At 37.1% G+C, this 13,287-nt stretch overlaps 1 long non-coding RNA gene across 2 annotated transcripts in view; it reads left to right on the plus strand.

Moving 5' to 3' along the window:
* Nucleotides 1–9,268, plus strand: part of LOC135964817 (uncharacterized) — a 91,509-nt gene extending 82,241 nt beyond the window's left edge. For both annotated transcript variants that reach the window (XR_010577487.1, XR_012416951.1), the window contains 2 exons: nucleotides 7,703–7,848; nucleotides 8,281–9,268. This is a non-coding gene — a long non-coding RNA (uncharacterized lncRNA). The remainder of the gene's footprint in view (nucleotides 1–7,702; nucleotides 7,849–8,280) is intronic.
* The last annotated feature ends 4,019 nt before the right edge of the window (nucleotides 9,269–13,287 follow it).

Here is a 13,287-nt window from a genome sequence, read left to right on the forward strand (position 1 = left end):
CTAATAACTCAGATTAAGCATGTATATGCACACACACAAACACACACACACACACACACTCACAGGTTTTATCTCAAAATATCAGGATAATTGAGCCAAAGGTATACATTTTACTAGAAGTAATTCCACAAATGGCCCCAGTTTCCTTCCTATCAGCATGCCATTTCTTCAGTGTTTGCTGAACAACTATTATACACTAGACCACAGGGATATAACCTGATTAACAAATACACAGTTTTTCAAAGAGGTAGTAGAATAGGGTGACTATGCATTGTGGTAAGGGTTAGCCTATAGAAAGGCCACAACCTAGTCCTAAAAATCAAGGAAGGCGTCCCAGAGAAGTAATTTCTGAGCTGCAATGTGAAGAATTGCCCACTCAAAATGGATATAAAGGAAAACAAATGTTTCTAGGCAGCAAGAATATCATTACAGACTACTGGGAGTGATAGAGACCAGAAGCTTCTTGAAGAACCATGCAGCATTCATCCTCACTGAACCATGACTCGGGGATAAGCAGATAGGGGAAAAGTTGAACAGGTAAGCAGAGATTAAGCCTTCTCCAGATCATCTAAAAAATTTTTGAATTCTTCTTAAAGTGAAAGGAAATTCCAGAAGATTGATAAGGAGAAAAACAATGGTATCAGCCTTGTTTAAATAAAGATTATTGGCTGCTGGAGCTTGGAGAACAGCTTGAGGAGTGATGCTCATCACTGAAGACAATAGGTCATTCCAGTAATTGAAGTGAAGTTGATATAGGTTGGTGGTCTGAAGGTAGTGCCAGGTGGATGATGAGAACAAAGATTTGAGAATTGTTAATCTTACATTTTTTTCATACTTGGTTCAATGTAGAAGGTGAGGTAAAATAGAGCCAAAGTCAACTTTCAGATATCTGACTTGGGAAATGGGATGGATAGAAATGTCAATAAATGAGAAGAGTTCCCCAGCGAAACAGACCATTTGGTTGGGGGATGGAGGAAGAGGTGGGAGGTGATGGGTTTTATTTTGGATGTGTTGTATTTTAGGTGCTCATGGTAAAACCTAACAGATATTTGGAGTAGGGAGATGTCTACCCGGTGAGCTTGGTAGAGCCATATGTAACTTTATAATTTTATAAGTTATAAATGTATAGATTTATAATTTTATAGGTTGTAAATTTTACAATCTAATTTTATAGATTGTAAGCACCAAAAGTATGAATTGCCTAACAGCATCACAAATTTCTCAAAATTTTTTTTCCTCAATTCTTCCTTCAGTTAACAGAAATTGGTTAGACTTTAAGGAAGCACAGTTGATGAAAAACAGAATATCATTCATATTGCCATCCTAATTAGTCCTCTCCTTTCCCTTCAGATGAATTTACTGGCTATTTTAAGGGAGGTGAACATGAAAGCACTGAGAGATCAGTAAGTCCCAAAAGGAGTTAAACAATGTGTGGGACATGTTTCCCTGGTTTTAAACCTAATTTTTTTCATATTTTCAAACAGTTAATAAAAGCACCTGTTTACTTATATTGAGAAATTAAAATAGGAAGCTAAAATATAAGCAGGAGAACCAAGTCAGCCTTTGAAAATAGATGATCTCATTAGAGAAATGCTCATGTGTGTCTGCCCTCTTGAGTCTCGTGAAAACAAAAGCAACACGTGATGCTCCCAAGGCTTTAGTAAAATAGTGAGCTGGAAGGAGCATCTTCCATTAGAAACTCTCCACTTAGGTTTCATTTTGTGAATCCATTTATTGAGCAAACATTAGTATGTGAAGTAATTAGTAAACAATGACAAGAGGAGGCATAACATCATTGGAGATAAGAGCTTGGAGGCTAGAGTGGGCATAAACCTGGATTTGCTTCCAAGTTACAATATTTACTATATTTGTAACCTCGGAAAAATTATGTATACTTTCTACATATTGGTTTTCTCACCTCTAAAATGGAAGAATTATAGAACTTATCTCATATGGTTGAGGTCAGTATTCAATGAAATCAGCATGTAAAGAATTTTTCACAGTACTGGCACATTCCCTTGATAAATGTTAGTTATTTTATTGTTATTTTTATAATTACTACTTTTATTAGTTCCTTATATAAAGGGCTCTGACATTGCTTATTATCTTCTCAGGCTGATATTATATAATTTTACAACACCAATATTAATTACATGGAGATTAAACATTTGCAACCAGAAAAATAAGGCAGAAAAAAATAATGCGAGGCAGCATTTCTCAACTGGTTACTATGTGCCAGGTACATATTCCAACTATTTCTCCAACATTCATCAATGCAGCAAACCTAAGTATGAAGTCAAATTTTAAACAGAGCTGAACTTTCTGTCTCACTTCTCATTGAGCAACTCCAATATGATGAACATCCAAATGTACCAACTCATGTGTGTATGTATTTATTTACTTGTAATTTTTCCAAGCTATTAAACTCATCAACCACTTCATCTTTGAGTCTCCAACACCTGACTTAGAGTCTGCTTCTATCATGCTCAGCACGTGTGTTACATCAATATACTAAACCACTTATTTGAACCATAGCAATCCTAGACATTTAATAGAGCCCCAAATCAACACATCTAATCATAGACTTTTTAAAACATTTATATAAAACAGTGACATCAAAATAGTCTTCAAGCTTTAACCAATGACTGTTTCACTATAGCTAACATTTATGCTTTACTGTGGGTTAGGCACTTTGACAAGCATTTGACAAGGGTTTAATCCTCAAACCACTTTCTGATTTGAGGATTTTTATTATTGCTTTCATTTGCATTTTTATTATTGCTTTCATTTGCATTTTGCAATAAAACTGAGTTTTCAGGAAGCTAAATTTAAATCACGCTGGGGGTAAGAAACAATGATTGAGACAGGACTCAAAAATGATTCCACCTGACTCCAAAGCTCCTGCTTTTACTGTCACTTGGGGTTTTTTTGCATTCCTCTTCCACTCTCAAATTTGAATAATTTTTATAATAATTAGTTCTGTATTAATTCTTGACTTGGGTACTACTTTAAAATTCACTAAGAAATTATTTTGATGGGTCAAACAAGGACCAAAAGAAAAAGCAAAGATGGAGAAACGAATGGGATTATAGAAGAAGAGACTTGAGTATCCCCAAAGAATGTTTTTGCAGACATTGTCACACACCTACCCAGGGTCCAGAACACCTTTCTTTCTTGCCAACAGAACGTGGATTTTGTTCTGAATATTAGTATACCCACTCTTAGATAATTAACTGTTGTCTAAGCCAATCATTATCATCGAACGCTCTATTTTCCTTGCCACTAGGTTAGCCGTGGTTTAAGTTTTAGCCTGGGAAATATCTTAAGACATCTTCAGATATTTAGATATTTAGCATCATGCCTCTCCTTTTCCACTCTCTGAACCCAAATACAGCAATGATGGCTGGAGCTGTATTAACCACCTAGCCCATTAGAGAAAAAACAAGTAAATCATAGTTGCACCTAGACATAATTGAGTGACTAAACTAGTCCTACTGAACTAGTACCTTCTTGTTACATGAAAAAAAACCCTATTAGTCATATTTCCTGTTACTTGAGTCCGAATATATTTCCATCTGATAAAATTACATAGACCATGGATAAATACAAAGAAGTATTGGTAAGATGAAACTTCATAAATTAACAACAGCAAAAGACTTATGGTTATTTTAGTTTTTAATGCATTTTATTTTGGTTATTTTCCCTGTCATATTTAAATGGCTCTTTTAGCTGTGGTGATATGTTCCTTGAGAGGTAAAAGTTAGTTCTAGAAATGATCCAATGGTAGATGTATTCAGTGTCACATTTAGAAACAGAAACTATTCCATAATAAGCACATAGCTAAATACTTCATAGCACTGACTGATGGCAGAACCAACCAAGGGCTTTGTGGAAAACTGACTTTGGCTCTTCACATTGGTCCAAGTCCCTGCTGCCTGTTGCCTCAGCATGTAACTAGCACAATAAAATTTCAGTATAATAGACCTAGCTCATAAAGTTTCTATATCTACCAGGACTTTGCCTAATATAAAACTAGACACCCCAGCCACACATTTGCTATCTGAAAGTGTTAAAATTGTGGTTAAAGCTGAATATTAGCAGCCTTTCCCACTTGTGCTGTCATCTGGATTATATAACAATGTGTAGATTTTATAAACAGCTACTGCTCATTTTTGTGGTTGGCTTCTTATTGGATGTGCCCCAGAGCCATCTGACTAAATAAGTTGGAGACAACCAGATTGAGCACAGAGAGAAGTGACATTCCCTGGTACATGCAAAGCCAAGTCCTGCAGAAACTGCAGGAACTAAAAAGGCTACTAGAAAAGTCTACATACCTCCAAGTTATGGCCCAAGTATTACAAAAATATGTGTGAGTTTTCTTGTGGATTAGCTCTGCTTCCTGACAGCATTTCACAAATATTCTACCACACTGTTTTGCTCCCAGAATACTGTGGGACCATAACACTAAAAGCATTTGATAATGGTGTTGTCTAAACATAAATCATTTTTAGATGGTACATGTCGAGCAATACAAGCACCTGTCATGTTAAAAATCATTGTTTTATGTCTGATTCCCAAAAACAAAACATTTTACCTCTGGCTGATCCATGATCTATTATTTCATGGGATGATGGAATATTTTAGAGATGATCCTGCTGGGAATCAAAGTGACTATAATTGTCCAAAACTGTGTCCCAGAGAAAATTTATAAAACTTGAAATGTGAAAATAATTCACCAGGGAGATGGAAAATAATGAACAAAGTCACCAAATACTGTAGATGGATAAGGTCTTTTGGAAGAACTTATGGAGGTAGAGAGTTATAGATGTAAGAGTGCAAGATCCTTCCCTCCACTGAAGAGTTTGTTCCGATATAAATATACTCTGCATGCCTTCTTGCAAAGCAAAGAAAAAAGATTTTAAAATATATTGATGAGTCACTCAGCAACTATTCATTCAGAGAATGTGTGAAAAGAATGGTACAAAGCTGTTTTCACCACTGTTTCTAGCCTGTGGGTCTTCTAATTCAATTGGAAAGTCAAGGTGCGAACTCATTAAGAGCGACTAACAACATACAAATTAAATGGCAACAAAAGTCAATTAAAAGATATTCCACTGGAGCATGAGATGAAAAGCAAGTGCACTGATTTAATTAATGAATGTTAATCAATTTTTATTTGATTCATTTGAATAATATTTAGTTCCAGGATTACAATGAGGACTAAGACATGAGTGTCCTCAGGGGATTTATAGTATGCAAAGAGTTGTTTGAGTCAGAATATTTGGGTTGCAATCTTTTTATGTCTATTCCCTGTCTCAGAGCTACTTGCCCTTAGTGTCAAGGTCTTGGATTCCTCATAACATTTGCTTGTCTTGCTCTCTCATAATTCTGACTTTGTACCCATACTCTGTCCTCCCACCCCAATATATTCCAAACTTGATTCTATTTCATGACTTTTCTATACCTTTTTTTTTTTTTTTTTTTTTAACTCTAGTGGCTCCTGTTATCTTATTTCCTCCATGTTGCCTATTTAAAATTCCAAAGAGAAAACAAAACAATTGATTGGGCATGGTCATGTTTTCACGACAGGATACAGCATGGGTTGTTTATATTGTATAAGTTAGCACCCACTGCATAAGTGCCCTCTCTGGTCTCAGGGCTTTTGGTGAGTCAGACATCATGATTGGCATGGTTAATATAAATGTGGGATTTAAGAGACTGCCAGGAGATCCAAGGGCTATTGACTAGTTCAGGCATTGGCAAACTTTCTGTAAAAATCAGATAGTGTCTGGGCGCGGTGGCTTACGCCCATAATCCCAGTACTTTGGGAGGCTGAAGTAGGTGGATCACCTGAGGTCAGGAGTTCGAGACCAGCCTGGCCAATATGGTGAAACCCCATCTCTACTAAAAATACAAAAAATTAGCCAGGACTGGTGGTGGGCGCCTGTAGTCCCAGCTACTCAGGAAGCTGAGGCAGGAGAATTGCTTGAACCTGGGAGGCAGAGGTTGCAGTGAGCCAAGATCATGCCATTGTGTTCCAGCCTGGGCGACAAGAGCGAAACTCCACCTCAAAAGAGAAACTCCACCTCAAAAAAAGAAACTCCGCCTCAAAAAAGAAACTCTGCCTCAAAACAACAACAACAACAAAATAGATAAAAACTTTAGGCTTTATGGACTAAGACACAACATTTAGGCTACTTACATAACAACTCATATAACAATTTAAATGACTTAAATACCTTATATAGCAATTTACGTATCTTAAAGTACTTATAAAATAGCCATTTTAAAATGTAAAAATCATTCTTAGCTTGCAGGATGCAGAACATAAAAACAAACAGATAGAAAGCCAGATTTGGCCCATGAGCTCTCATCTAACAAACTCTTGTCTATCTTAATATGTGATATTATAAAAGACATATTTTGGTTCTCAATATATACATTTATAAATTGGGAGTCATATTTATGAAGGTGATAGGCAGTCATAATGAGCTCTGCTACTCACAGGCTCCAAACACATGTTCTGTACCTGAGTAACACCTCACACCAAGTGGAATTATCTCTGATTGTGTTCTCCCAGAAGCTGGCCCCGAGGCAAAGATTTGAGTGGAAGTATTTTGTTGGAGAGATGATACCATCAAACACTTGTAGGAAAGTGGGAACATAATTAAAGAAGGAAGGCAGCTTTTACAGAGTATGTTATTATGCTTATTATGACTGTGGGAACGTATAATTTAATCCCTGATACTGTATAGAACTCTGATAGTCACACCTCAGAGTCCTCTCACTCTGGAGGATGGAGCTGAAGTATTTACCCACCAACTCCCATCAGTCATAGGTTGGGAAGCTCCCAATATCATTTCTCTAACACTCCCAGCTTGCCTGATATGTAATTAAGCAAAAGAAGCTTCAACTGACAAAAAACAAAAAAAATCCAGGCAGTTAGAGATTAAGACATTCAGAAATCAAGAGCTTCAGCTGAATGGATTAATGATATCTACATAGGAACAACATAAAAAGGATGGGATGAAATGATTCATGTGAACTAGCTTGATCTTCAATAAAACATCTCATTTGCTGCCTATTCACCCTATTCTCTGGTTTGATGCCAAAAAGCATTTTCCTGGGACTTGCACAGAATATCACTATTATAAACTGCCTTCTCAGCAGGATGATGGGTTCTGTCATTGGCTTGCTGGGTCATCTTGTTTTTTGTTCCAAGTTTGTATTAGTCTGGTTCCTCTAGAGAAACAGAACCAATAGGAGATACATAGATAGATAGATAGATAATAGATAGATAGACAGACAGACAGACAGACAGATAATAGATAGATGATAGATATAGATATAGACGGATGATAGGTAGGTAGGTAGATGACAGATAGATAGGTAGATAGATAGATAGATAGATAGATAGATAGATAGATAGATAGATAGATAGATAGGATTATTGTGGGAATTGGATCACATATGGGATCACATACAAGAAAAAGGCCTGAGAACAAGCAGAGCCAATGGTGTAAGTCTCAGTTCAAGGCCAAAGGCCAAGAACATTCAGGGGGGGAGTGTAGGGCAGGTGTAAGTTTCCACATCTGCAGGTCCAAAAACCTGGAGTCCCTGATGTCCAAGGTAGAAAACTGAAAGTCTCAGCTCCAGAGAAAAGAGTGACTTCATCTTTCCACTGCTTTTTAATTCTATCCAGGCCTTCAATGAATTGGATGATGTCCACCCACACTGGTGAGGGCAGATCTTTCTTACTCCACCCACTGATGCAGATGTCAATCTCTTCTGGAAACACCTTCACGGGCATTCCCAGAGCTAAAGCTTCACCAGCATTAGTTGGTAAATGTGAGTACCCCTTAACTCAGTCAAGCTGACATGTAAAATTAACCATTACAAAGTTTTTGTTTTTCTTCTTACATTTTTCAGCTTGGATAATGGCATCTGAGAAGTCACATGGCTTCTTCAAAATGCAATGTGATATCAAAAATGTGTGTATACTGGGGCCAGTCGGTGGGTGGAGGGTTAGGGGAGGAATAGCATTAGGAGAAATACCTAATGTAGATGACGGGTTGATGGGTGCAGCAACTCACCATGGCACGTGTATACCTACGTAACAAAAGTGCACGTTCTGCACATGTACCCCAGAACTTAAAGTGTAATAATAACATTAAAAAGTGTGTATAGATCTGGCACATTGTAGTCACTCAGAAAACACTATTCTGCTTTTTTCTTCCTCACCCACTTATCCTAGTGCACTTCTGTTATTTTCTTTTCCAGATGTGATTAGGAACTCTTTTGTGAACCAGAAAAGAGAAATCTTGCACTGATTGGAATATGGCAGCCACTCACCATCTCCCCTGTCTGCTCTCACTTAGTTTATCTGACCCAATGGGAATGGAGAATCTCAGGCATAAAACCAACCGCTTCGTGGGTCACTCTGGAAAATTCTAAACTGAAGCTTTTTTGAGAAAGGAGACATTACCTCAGAACTTCCACATGTAGCTACTATGGAGTTTCTGTTTATGTGAATGAATATTTTCACCAGATATTGGAAACATGCTAAAGCTGGATTCCAGTGCAATAAAGGCAACTCATGTAGCCATTGGCTTGTGATATTATGAGAAATACAGTTAAATTAGACCAATACTCCACCAGGAATTGAGACCAAAATAAATGATCATTTTTTAAAAAAGAAAAAGATAAAGACACAACAGATTCTGTCATTTTTTTCTTCTTCTCAATGTCTTTGAAAAACAGACTTGAAGTCTCAAATGAACACCTTAAATTCCAAACAACAGTTGAGGCATTGGGGAAGCCTCGTTTCCTTGTTGATTCTATCGATGGATAGATGGATGATGAGTACTACAAATATTTTTATCTCCTATGTATAAATTAAAGGAATAGTAACTGAGAAGGGCTTTAGAAAGCTTATTGGAGGATAGGCATTCAGAGAAAAAAATGAAGGATGAGTAATTACAGGTGAAGTTGGAGGAGAGGCTATTTTTTGATTGAAAGAAAAGTAAAGAGAAAAGCATTGGACTAAAAGAAATGCAATTTTACCTCTCATACGAAGAGCAATAATTGTCCCCTCACTTTCATATTTCAATAGAAAGAAGAAAAAAATTTTTCCAAATAAAAATCAGAAAACTAAAAAAAGTTCTCGAAATATTTCTAATAAATAACATTTTCCTATTTATTAATTTATTGCTATATTTTCTTATAAAATATATTTAAATTAGATACACATAATATATACTTTATCTTTAAATTAGCAACATTTTATACAATACAAATCACAATTTTTATTTTATATATTCTTACTATTCTTGCTCATTTCTTGTCCATATAAATTCACATTAATATTATTATAGTGCAGATACTACTTAATATTCCTTTTAACATTATTTGGTAAAAAACGTTTTAGTATTATATTTTTAATTATTATATATAATTATTCATAGCAATTCCATTGAATAAACTATTATTTAACCATTCTAATGTTTCAATATTTTTGCTATTATACATAACACTGCAAAGAATATCTTTACTAGTGTGGCCATTTTACTGCAACTTTTTTACCTTAGATTTTATTTCTGTGAATAACATTACTAAATGAAAGGAGTTTATCTTTCTTATGGTTTTTAATATGTATTGCCAATTGCAATCACAAAACAATCACTAGTTGCACACCAATCAGTGGCATATTAGTGTATTAATTTCACCAAGTCCTGCCTTCATTGGGTGCTACCATGTTTTGGACTTTTTTAACTGTTGAATAATTTATCAGGTATATAAACAATCTAAAGAATTTAAACTTTAATGAACTATTCCACTATTGCAATCTAGCCCACATAGGGATTGTGAAGATAGCTCATTTAACAAATATTTCTTGACCACTGGCTTTGTTCTCATTCCATGAAGCAAAAGTAGCAGAGAAAAAGAAGCACAAGAGGAGAGAGGTGATGAGGATTCTGAACACAGAAGGCCCTCTGGGCCCTGTGTATTATTAGGATTTTGCCTTTAATTATGAGTGCCATGGGGAGCCACTGTAAGGGAAACAATTTCATGTGATCCTTGTCCTTTGGGAGCTTTTAAAATCTTTATGACAAGATTAGAATCAGATGTTGTTCCCCCAAATCCCACCTCAACTCCATCCTCACCATTGTGCAGAGATCAGAATACCATGACCAGTCCTTGGAAATACTGTTCTTCATCTCTCAGTAAAAAAGGAAGAAGGGAAGGCATGAAGGGCCTCCTATATCTGGAGCAGTGTTAGGTGCTACATATCCAATGTCATTTTATCCAACAACCGTCCTGTAAGGCAGGTCCCATTTCTACAGAGAAGGAAACTGAGGCTCAAGGTGCTCACTTTGGGAAGACCTTGCTTGTCTTCCTTACAAAGAGAGAGAACATTAGATGCCCGAGTGCCCTCGAGGAGCTTTGACAGAATCTGAATCATTTTTACTGTCTTTCATGTTTAAATTTCCAACATACCTTTCTCGTTTTCATCCACTGGAAACTGAGGCATCCCATGCTTCACAAAACTGGCCCATTGTTTAAACTGTCACCCCTTCTTTCCTTAATTCCACTCATGAGCATTTGGACCCAACCAAAGGAGGTTGGTTGGATCCCACAACAGCAAGTCCACTGAACTGGGAATGTGCAATGGGAGTTGAAATCTATAATGTGTTCTATGATTTTGAACATGTCTACTCTCTCCCTACGACTCAATCCCTCAAATGTGCAGTGGGGGGATGGGGAAATAAGACAGAGGATCTCTGGGGATCATTCTTGCTTTAATGATCTATGACAAAATTTTCCCAGTGGACTGCACAGCCAGAAAGAGCCAAGGCTGAGAGCTATTTCTCCCCAGAAATGTGATTCCACAGTCTTGGTTTCCTGGAACAACTGAAGAGTGTGGTAATATAATCCATGGAGAGAGGCTTTATGTGGCTAATATTCCAAAGCTTTCTAAGTGCAGTAATAAACAGAGCACATCTTGGTGACAGAAATTATGAGGCAGAGACCATAATAATAACTCATGTCTGCTTCTATTCACTATTGACAAGATATGCTTCCACTCCCAAGACACCAGAGCAGCAGAAAAATAAGTAATTCCCTGAGTTGCCACCACACCATTTTGCTTTATGCTAGTTTTTCTTCCTTCCTTTCTTTTTTGTCACTCACAAAAGTGAAACCCAATCATCTACAGAAGCTGCCTTGTGTCTGGGAGTTAAGTGGTGGTTATTATCTGCATCATATGAAACTAGGCATCATGGTTTCCATGCTGGAAAGCAAAGCTCCCCTATGTTAGGTATCTTTGGTTTACAATAACATACACTCAATAACTGAGAAGAAATTTTGAATAGATCACACTTGCAAAATATTTCCCTAACGAAAAATTTCACAGAGACTGGTGATCGTGTAGGCCAAGCGTACTTTATCTCCCCCGTCTCTCCATTCCCCAGTCCCTGAAATAATTCCTGGGAGATTTATCTAACTCCAGCTGAGTCCACCAACAGATATGAAACTTACTACCTTACTGTTTTGTGACTCATCCTATTCTATTTTCTTGCAACAGCCCAATTATTAGAGTGAAATATGACGTCTTAGTCCTTTTGGAGCAAGGCAGGAAGCATTTATTCTTTGACTGTGCAACTGTTCTTCAAGAATGTGTAATGAGCCTCACACCTCTTCCAAGTCTTCTTTTTTCCATGTTAAACATTCACAATTTCTTCCCCATTCCTGGTTGGTATTGGTCTCAGATCTTGCTCTCATATTGTTTAGGCTTCTCAAACTGGTGCCACTTGACCAACACAAACTTGGAAATAAGACATCCCACACTTAAAACAACACATCCAGTGTGGTCTATCTTAGAGAAAATGATTGAAATTATCACCTGCCTTAATCTGTACACTCCAACTCTATTATAATAATTTTGCCTAAGAATGTTTTAATTTTTCCAGCAACTGTGGCACACATTTGGTTTATGTTTAGTCCTGTGATCAACATACGAGCTTTGTTCTGCCTCCAAGGCACAAGCAAGAATGTATTGAGTGTCAAAATGCTCTTGGTCACTCAAATGTATTGACCAAACAGGACCTCTTTATGAAATTATAAAGTCATCCCAGATTGTATTTTGGACATTTCTTTTATTTCTCTTGTTCTCCCACTTTCTGTAGTCTCCTCTGCCCCCAACATACATGCCTGACTTCTACTCAAAAGTAGTTCTATTCTGCTGTAGTAGTTCAGAGCCTGGCTTGTAAAGACAGCCTGCTTAGGGTCGTATCCCAGTTCTGACATTTGCCTGCCCTGTAGGTTTCAGAAACTCAATGTTTTTTGCTTAAGATTTTTTATGTTATGTATAAAGTAATAATACTATCTCCCTCGTTATGTTTGTTATGAGAATTTAATGATTTCATATATCTTAGGCACTTAGGACAGAGCCTGGCACATACTGAGTGCTAGCTGATACAATAAGCCTAGCATGGTATTTGGGACAACAAGGTCTGGGGGTCGGAGTACCAGGGATGTAGTCATTACCCAGGTCCAGTAATATATGTCACTTCTTTTTTTTCAGACCTTCAATTTCTTTAGCTATAAAATAGGGAAATCAAACAATAAGATGCCTACAATTCTTTCCAGCTCTCTCATTTTTAAAACTATAATTTTCTGCAAGTCTTTGATCTTCCAACTCCTGACATGGGTGGAGCAAGCATCCCCAGCTTGGATGGTAGGGGGAACAAGCTGATGATATGACTCCTTTTGTAGACATTGCTACTATCATTCAAACAAATAAAGATGTAAAGGAAAAATGTTTCACAATTATGGCAGGCAAATTTGGAAAGACTTCTGAGGATAGAAACCTTATCGGAGCCCCTTATATCACACTACCTAGAGAAACTGCCCACTCCCCAAATTGCTATAATTGGTAATGTGGTAGAAGTATTATTAAGAAAAGCCTGGGCAGTCAGAGATGAAAGATCGTGCCATTTTGAGGGCTGATATAAAGAAAGGAATCCATTTTTCATGGAAATGCTTGGCTTTGCATGAGCCTTTGAAAACCCACACAGTAAATGCAGTGGAAAAGGCAATGCACCACAGCATAAGGCCAGAGGTCTGGGGATACCTCAACTACAAAACCAACACAGCACTTAATTGTGGCCATGTGTCTGAATCAGCCAGAAATGCAACTTCTTCCTCAGTCCAATGGGATACTAATGCTCTCGCTTGACTTTCTCACAGAACTGCAAGAGATCATGAATGTAAAGGCATTTTGAAAGC

Source organism: Macaca fascicularis, chromosome 8 (assembly GCF_037993035.2).
Source record: "Macaca fascicularis isolate 582-1 chromosome 8, T2T-MFA8v1.1".
In the NCBI taxonomy this organism is placed as follows: domain Eukaryota; kingdom Metazoa; phylum Chordata; class Mammalia; order Primates; family Cercopithecidae; genus Macaca; species Macaca fascicularis.